Source organism: Pinus tabuliformis, chromosome X (assembly GCF_031772625.1).
Source record: "Pinus tabuliformis cultivar Carrire ecotype Pingquan chromosome X, CPIR1, whole genome shotgun sequence".
Lineage (NCBI taxonomy): Eukaryota > Viridiplantae > Streptophyta > Pinopsida > Pinales > Pinaceae > Pinus > Pinus tabuliformis.
Genome location: NC_142308.1, coordinates 451,599,790 through 451,607,494, shown reverse-complemented (window position 1 = coordinate 451,607,494; position 7,705 = coordinate 451,599,790).

Genomic DNA, 7,705 nt, shown 5'->3' with positions numbered 1-7,705 from the left:
ATGAGTTTCCTTTGGATTTGCCTGAAATCTTCCAACTATTCCCACTGCATGCATGATGTCTGGTCGTGTGCCTGTCAAATAAAGTAGACTTCCAATCATCGATCTATAGGTTGGTTGATGCACTGCTGTTGATTCATCATTTGCACTGAGACTACATCCTGTAACCATAGGGGTACATACTGGTTTCGAATCTTCCATGCCATATTTCTTTAGAATCTGCTTGAGGTACTTGGTTTGAGACAAGAAGATACCGCCCTCATTTTGTTGGATTTGCAATCCAAGAAAGTATGTCAGTTCTCCAATCAAAGACATTTCGAATTCTTTCTGCATTACCAAGGCAAAGCTTTGACTCATAGCTTCTTCGTTGCTGCCAAAGATAATATCATCTACATACACAACAAGTATTAGCAATTTGTCATTTTCAATTTTTATATAAAGATTGCTATCTGCTGATCCTTTTGAAAAACCTTGTTGATGAAGGTATTTGTCCAAGCGGTAGTACCAAGCCCTTGGAGCTTGTTTAAGCCCATAGAGAGCCTTTTTAAGTCTGCATACAAGATTTGGATCATTCCCAAGGATAAAGCCATCTGGTTGCTCTATGTACACTTCTTCTTCTAAGTCTCCATTCACAAAGGCTGATTTTACGTCCATTTGAAATACTTTGAACTTCTGGAAGCTAGAGAGAGCAAGGAACATTCTGATGGCCTCAAGTCTAGCCACGGGAGAAAAAGTTTCTTCAAAGTCTATTCCTTCCTATTGAGCATACCCTTTACAAACAAGTCTAGCCTTGTTTCTAATCACTTCCCCATTTTCATTCAACTTATTTTTGAAGATCCATTTTGTTCCTATGACATTTTTGTCTTTTGGTCTAGGAACCAACTCCCAAGTGTTATTCTTTTCGATCTGCTCAAGCTCTTCATCCATTTCCTTAACCCAACACTCATATTTGCATGCTTCTTTTACATTTTGCGGTTCAGTGGAAGAAAGCAATGCCAAATAGCTTGAAGCTTCTACTATTGTTCTTCTTGTTTGTACACCTGCTTCTTTCTGCCCCAAAATTTGAGATTCTAGATGATTCTTCTGAACGTACCTGGATGGAGTCCTTTCTTCTATCCTTATTTGTTCCTCTGGTGCCTCTTGGGGTTCTTCTTCATCACCTATCTGATTTAGAGAGTAGTCTTCATCCTCATTGATATTTTCATGATTCACTTCCCTAGGGATGTATCCTTTTTCATCAACCACTACATCAATGCTGTCAACAATTCTTCCAAGCCTTTTATTGTAACACTTATATGCTTTGATGTAGGGAGAATAACCAAGGAGAATGACTTCATCTGCTCTAGGTTCAAGTTTGCCAAGCTGCTCATCAGTATTCTTAATATAGCATTTGCTCCCAAAATTTTTGAAATGCTTTACCGAAGGAGTTTCACCATACCAGAGCTCATGAGGAGTTTGATTGCTGTTCACTCGGACATTTGTTTTGTTGAGAATAACAACCAGTGCGTATGCAGCTTCACCCCAGAAGGTTGCGGGAGTTCCAGACTCATCAAGCATAGCACGAGCCATTCGTTGGACTATTCTGTTCATCCTTTCCGCCACTCCATTTTGCTGAGGAGTCCTAGCTATAGAGAATTCCCTTCTTATTCCATGTTCTTCACAGAAATCAAAAAATTCATTTGAGGTAAATTCCCCACCTCTGTCGGACCTGAGGCACTTAATTTTGTAATCTGATTCATTTTCAGCCAAGGCTTTGAAGGATTTGAATTTTTCGAATGCTTCGTCTTTGTGCTTCATAAGTCCTAACCAAACAAACCTGGAGAAGTCGTCAATGAATAGTATAAGGTATTCTTCTCCTCGAGGTGTCCTTGTCCTAAATGGACCATATACATCTATATGGACTAGCTCAAGAGGCCTGCTAGCTGATCCTTCCTTCTCAGGAAAGTTAGTTCTGGTTTGCTTACCAAACTGACATGATTTGCATATGGTGTTGTCTGGAATTTTGATATCTGGAAGACCACGAATTGCCTGGTATTTGCATGCTTTCCTTATTTGTGAAAAGCTTAGATGCCCAAACCTCCAGTGCCATAACCAGTGTTCATCATCCTTGCTTAAATAGCATTGTTGTTGTCCTTCTTCAAATATGTATAGATTATTTGGAGTTCTTCTGCCTTTGATCACTGTTTCTCCTGTATCAATATCACGAACAATACATCCATTTGATCGAAATATTACCTCGGTTCCTTGATCGCACATCTGACTAACACTTAGTAGATTATGCTTCAAGCCATCAACATACAAAACATTTCCAGCTTTGACCTGTTCTTTCAACTGAGCAGTGCCTTTTCCTTTTATGGCTGCAGGGGTATCATTTCCAAAAGACACCTTCTTTCCCTTTTCTACTGCAGTATATGATTCAAGTTTTTCTTTATCCCCTGTCATATGCTTTGAACATCCGCTGTCGATATACCATATATTTTCCTGTCCTTCTGCATAGAAGGCTATCCCACATCTTTCTGATTGTGGTTCCTTCATTCTCCATGTTCTGGCACTTGAGGTATGTTCCTTCTGAGTTGTATTCCAAAACCTGCTCCTGCATTCAGAATCTTCATGACCAAAGTTATTACAAATAGAACATTCAACTTCATTTTCAAGGGCCGAAAAGTTGTTATAAGTCCTTTTCTTGATTCCATTCATATTCCTTTTTTTTTGAGCTTCTCTAGTCATGATTGTCTTATAGGCAACACATTGAGCTGCTTTGTGACCAAAATTATGGCAAGAGAAACATTGGCCATTGAAGAAACTCTGCGATTATCAAATCTATCATCCAATCGATTGTAGTTTCTATTGACATCCATTCTTGAGGAAAATTGGGAAGATTTTACCTGTGGCTGATTGTAGCTTCTGTTTGTCCTTAAGGTAGCTTGTCCCCGATTTTCTTGATAGTCTTTATTCGTTCTTGAGGTAAACTGTCCCTGATTTACCTGATGATTTCTATTAGGCCTTTGCTCGCTCCTTTTTGTTGCATCAAGATAACTTTTGGAGGTAGAAGCTTGAGATGTTTCTCCATTATATCCCAGACCTGTCTTGATTAGTGGAGAACGCTGCACATTAATAATCTCATCCAGAGTTTCAGATCCTTTAACAAATTTAAGATTAATAGCTTTTGTTTTCTCAATCTCCTTTCTAAGACAAACAATTTCACATTCCAATTCTTCAAGATGTTTTTCCCTTTCAGCCAGTTGATGTTGTAGAGAATCAATAATTGCACTTTTCTCTTCTAAGCAGATTTTGAGATTAGTCATCTCTTCAGAAAAACCTTCTACATCTATAACATCCATGTAGTCATCATCTTCAAAAGCCATTAAAAGTTTATATTTATTACCTCGTTCATCTTCGTCACTATTTGAAACTCCATCACTATTTTCATGAGTGTAATAGATTTTCTTATTTGCATTCTGTTTCTTGTTCCATCTAACAGGTTCCTTCCCTTTGTCAATCTTATCCTTGTGAGGACATTTGGCAGCATAGTGACCGACTCTTCCACAAGCAAAGCATTTGAAAGGTAACTTACCTCGGAACCGTCCAGTACCCCGTTGAAGATTTCTGACAAAATTTGATTCTTCTTCTTCTTCTGACATGTGTCCTGACTCATAGTACTCGCCTTTGCCTGAAGCCTTGAAGGCAGCTTCTCTCCTGTCTGATGGTCCTCCTTTCCTCATTTCATAAGCAGTTAGAATACCGTGCAGCTGTGACATTTTAAGGCTTTGTAGATTCTCCTTTTCTTCTATTGCAGAAACTTTAGATTCAAACCTAGGGGACAAAGATCTTAGAACTTTTTCAACCACAACAGCCTCTTTTATTTCTTCACCCAAATTTTTCATACAATTAACAATCTCATCTACACGAAGAAAATAGTTAGCCACACTTTCATCATTATACATCTTGAGATTTTCATACTGAATCCTGAGGGTTTGAAGTTTTGCTCGTTTTACCTGATCATCTCCTTCATAGCTTAGGACAATCTTGTCCCATATTTCTTTTGCTGTTTTTAACTGCATAAATTTCACGAATTCTGATTGATATAGACATCCCAATAGAGTATTGACCGCCTTTGCATTTGTTTCATATTTCTTCTTCTCAGCCGGATCTATAGGAGTTGCTGCTGGAAAAGTATATCCTGTATCTATGATATCCCAGACTTCTGTACCCAACGATTGAAGATAGGTAGTAACTCTTACCTTCCAATATACGAAGTTTGTCCCATCAAAAACCGGTGGCCTGATTGATGCTTCCCTCTCGTAGTTGCTCATGATGAAGTATCTTCCTTCAAGCGATCAAGCTTCTTCAGAAGGACCTGCTCTGATACCAATTGTTCGAAATAATACTGAGGGGGGGGGGTGAATCAGTATTATCAAGTCAAATATTTACTTTTCCAATTCCAGATGATATACGCTACTTCTATTAATAAAAACCGCGTATATACGCAACTATAGATAAAGGAACCCGCGTATACAAAGCAGACTTATAATTTGATTTATCTTTCAGATGTCAGTTATTAATTTGTGATTCAGAAGCAAATAACCAGTAACCAGAAACAGTAAAGCAGAGCAGAAAGACAATCACACACAAGAACACAAGATATAAGGTGGAAACCCAATGTGGGTGAAAACCACCTGTTGCAATTCGTCTCTATCTTTTCTTTAATTAGAAACTTCTTTTTACAAATGTACTGATGCAGTCCTTTTACCAGTACGCAGGCTGCAACTTGCAGAGAGCTACAACTCTCTCTCGTTTTCCAGCTTCTCCTGGAAGGGAGCTACAACCCCCTTAGCTCTTGCACTAGTCGAGATACTAGTACGTAGGTATTGGCCTACAGAAGGCTACAACCTTCTCTTTCTTTCAAGGACCACGTATCATAAATTTTTAGACTGGATCCACAAATAACATCAATCAACCATCAAGAATTTCTGCATCAACCAATCACCTTTTTACCAAAACTAAAATCAACATAAACACCTCTCTGACGACTGTACCCAGATCACAGTAACAATACCACACACCAAAACTGAACCCAGAACACTGCAGCAATAAACAGAAGCAGCAAAAACACAACTCAAAATGTATACGCTACTTTAATGGCCTGAAACCTGCGTGCATACACTTCTGCGTATGGAACAACCTGCGTATACGCTGTTTTCCTTCACTGAACCTGCGTATATACACGCCTTAGCTGAACTGAACCTGCGTACAGATCTACAAACATAATTCACTCTTTCAAGTATTCAGGCACTGATTAACCCAGATTATCAGATTTATAGATCACGCATGTGCCAGATATAACAGATCAAAATCATGCAAAGATATTATCATTCAAGCCAAGAGATTATAACCCATCAATAGAACTTATCCTTCTTTTCGCTAAGGTTCCTCCTTCATTCAGATCTAGATCTGCTCCACAATGCTAATCACCAATATTTCAGATCTCGTACTTTATCAGATATTCAATGATAATTCAGATGATGCCTTGTCACATGATCTCCTTCCTATTTTATAGTTTTAGGCCTTCCACAATACCACGGTCCAAAACCATAATAAACCAATACCAAGGGCCCAAAACCTAGGGTCAACACTTCTGACGAGATACCTTGGTCCAAAACCATAGGTTCAAATTCCAAGGACTAACAACCATGGACCAAAAATAAGTTTCCCACCATGTACGCGCTTTTCTGTGCATAAAAGTGCGTGTATACGCATACACGACTTCTGAACGTATAACCCGCGTGTATATGCGTCTTCAGTAAGGTGAACCTGTGTATACAAGATTTCCTTCATTCTGAGCGCCTGAACTGAGGTCTGACACCAAAGTGAGTTGCCATCAAGGACAACACCTGTACCATAGGGCCACACCTGTGCCAAAATGCCAACACACATCAATCCTATGCTCCTCTGGAATATTTTTTACCCTTATGTTCAATTTTTGGAACTCCTCAATGTGCTCCATTATTAAACCCTTTTGTTTGAGACTTATCAATTGGCTAAAAAAAGTGTTGATTTCTGTATCCTCATAATGTGCTGTCAATTCTTCCGTAAAAATTTCCCAAGTGATAATTTGTTTACGAGAGCAAAGCCATTGATACCATAAAAACTGATTTGGTTCCAAATATAAAGTTGCAATACGTACCTTTTGTGTGTTTTGCACATTATTGAGATAAAAAAATTGCTCCATCTGTAATATCCATGTTGCGGGATCCTTGCCATCAAACTTCCTCATATCGATTTTTGGAATATGGTGGGTCTTTGATCCAACATTAGGGTCTATGGAATCATGATTAAAATTTCTTTTGTTCTCATCATGAGTTTTATTTACTACCCTTTCACCATTAGGGACCATTTCTTGTAGCAACTTATTCATATTTATCTTCAATTCTTCCATGTCTGTCTTCAAATCTGTCTTCCAATCGTCCATCGTCCATCTTAGCTTCCATACCATTCATCTTAGCTTCCACGCCCTTTATCTTAGATTCCATGCCATTTATCATAGCTTCCACGCCCTTTATCTTAGATTCCATGCCATTTATCTTAGCTTCTATTAGCTTTGTGAGACTGACATTTGTTGCACTTGGTCTTGTAATTTTGATATATCATGTAGCATTTCTTCCTCTTCTTCATGAGTCACGCTACTGCTTTCAGGTTGCTTACTAGGTGTTTGTATTTTCTTTCCTCCAGGCATCAGTTACAGATAACAATGCTCTACTATGCCCTTTGAATTCCTTCAAAATAATTTTTCAAACCAAGCTTAAGCAAAAATTTAAAAAAAATATACACACCTTTTTTCACTTTGTAGGAGCTCGATATTGCCTCTGATGTATCTTTGTAATTTCTGATCATCCAGTTCTGAAATTGCGACCTGTAGTAGCCCTCTATGTCCTCTTTCCAATGCCACTAGTCTGATCCCAATTGGATTCTCCAAGGAAGAGTTATGTCAAATCTCCCATAGTGACCAAATTATAGACTAGTTCAGTAGAGCGAACTTGTACGACATGCCACGTGTCCCTGTTTCGACCTCTGGCTCTGAAAAATATATACAAGAAACTACAGTTTGTCCTCTTTCTATAGCTTCTTATGAAATTTCAATCCGATGCTCAGAGAGAAAGTTATGACGATTTTCCCCAGGTCACCTGTTTCGATTGTAATTTAGGAGTCTGCAAAAAGACCAACTTCCTCAGATCATATCTCTGCAAATATAGTGCGAAAAGCTCTGAAATTTGGACCTAAGATTCAGCGCGATGTGTTCTCAAATGGGTTTTTTTTTAGCTTCTGAAACGTCGTAGAAAAAAAGTTCTAGCGAAAATTCCACGATGACCTGTTTGGAGTAGCGAAACCCTAGAATCCAAAGCTCTGATACCAAATGTTATGAAACCAGCTCAAGAAAAAGATAGAAAAGATAGATCAACGCCTTAGAATTCAGCCTCTTCGAGGGGGAAACCTCCTTTACATTACATAAATGAACAATTCTTGGATGATTCAAATGACAAAACCTCCTTTCTATATATAGGAGTATAAGGAGTCACAATATAACCCAGCCGGCCTAACAATAATAATATAAAGCCACAAAAATAACAATAGAGGGATTCTATGGGGCACAGTAATAACAATATGGGGATAATAGGGGCACAACAATATTAATAAGGGGTACAACTACAAT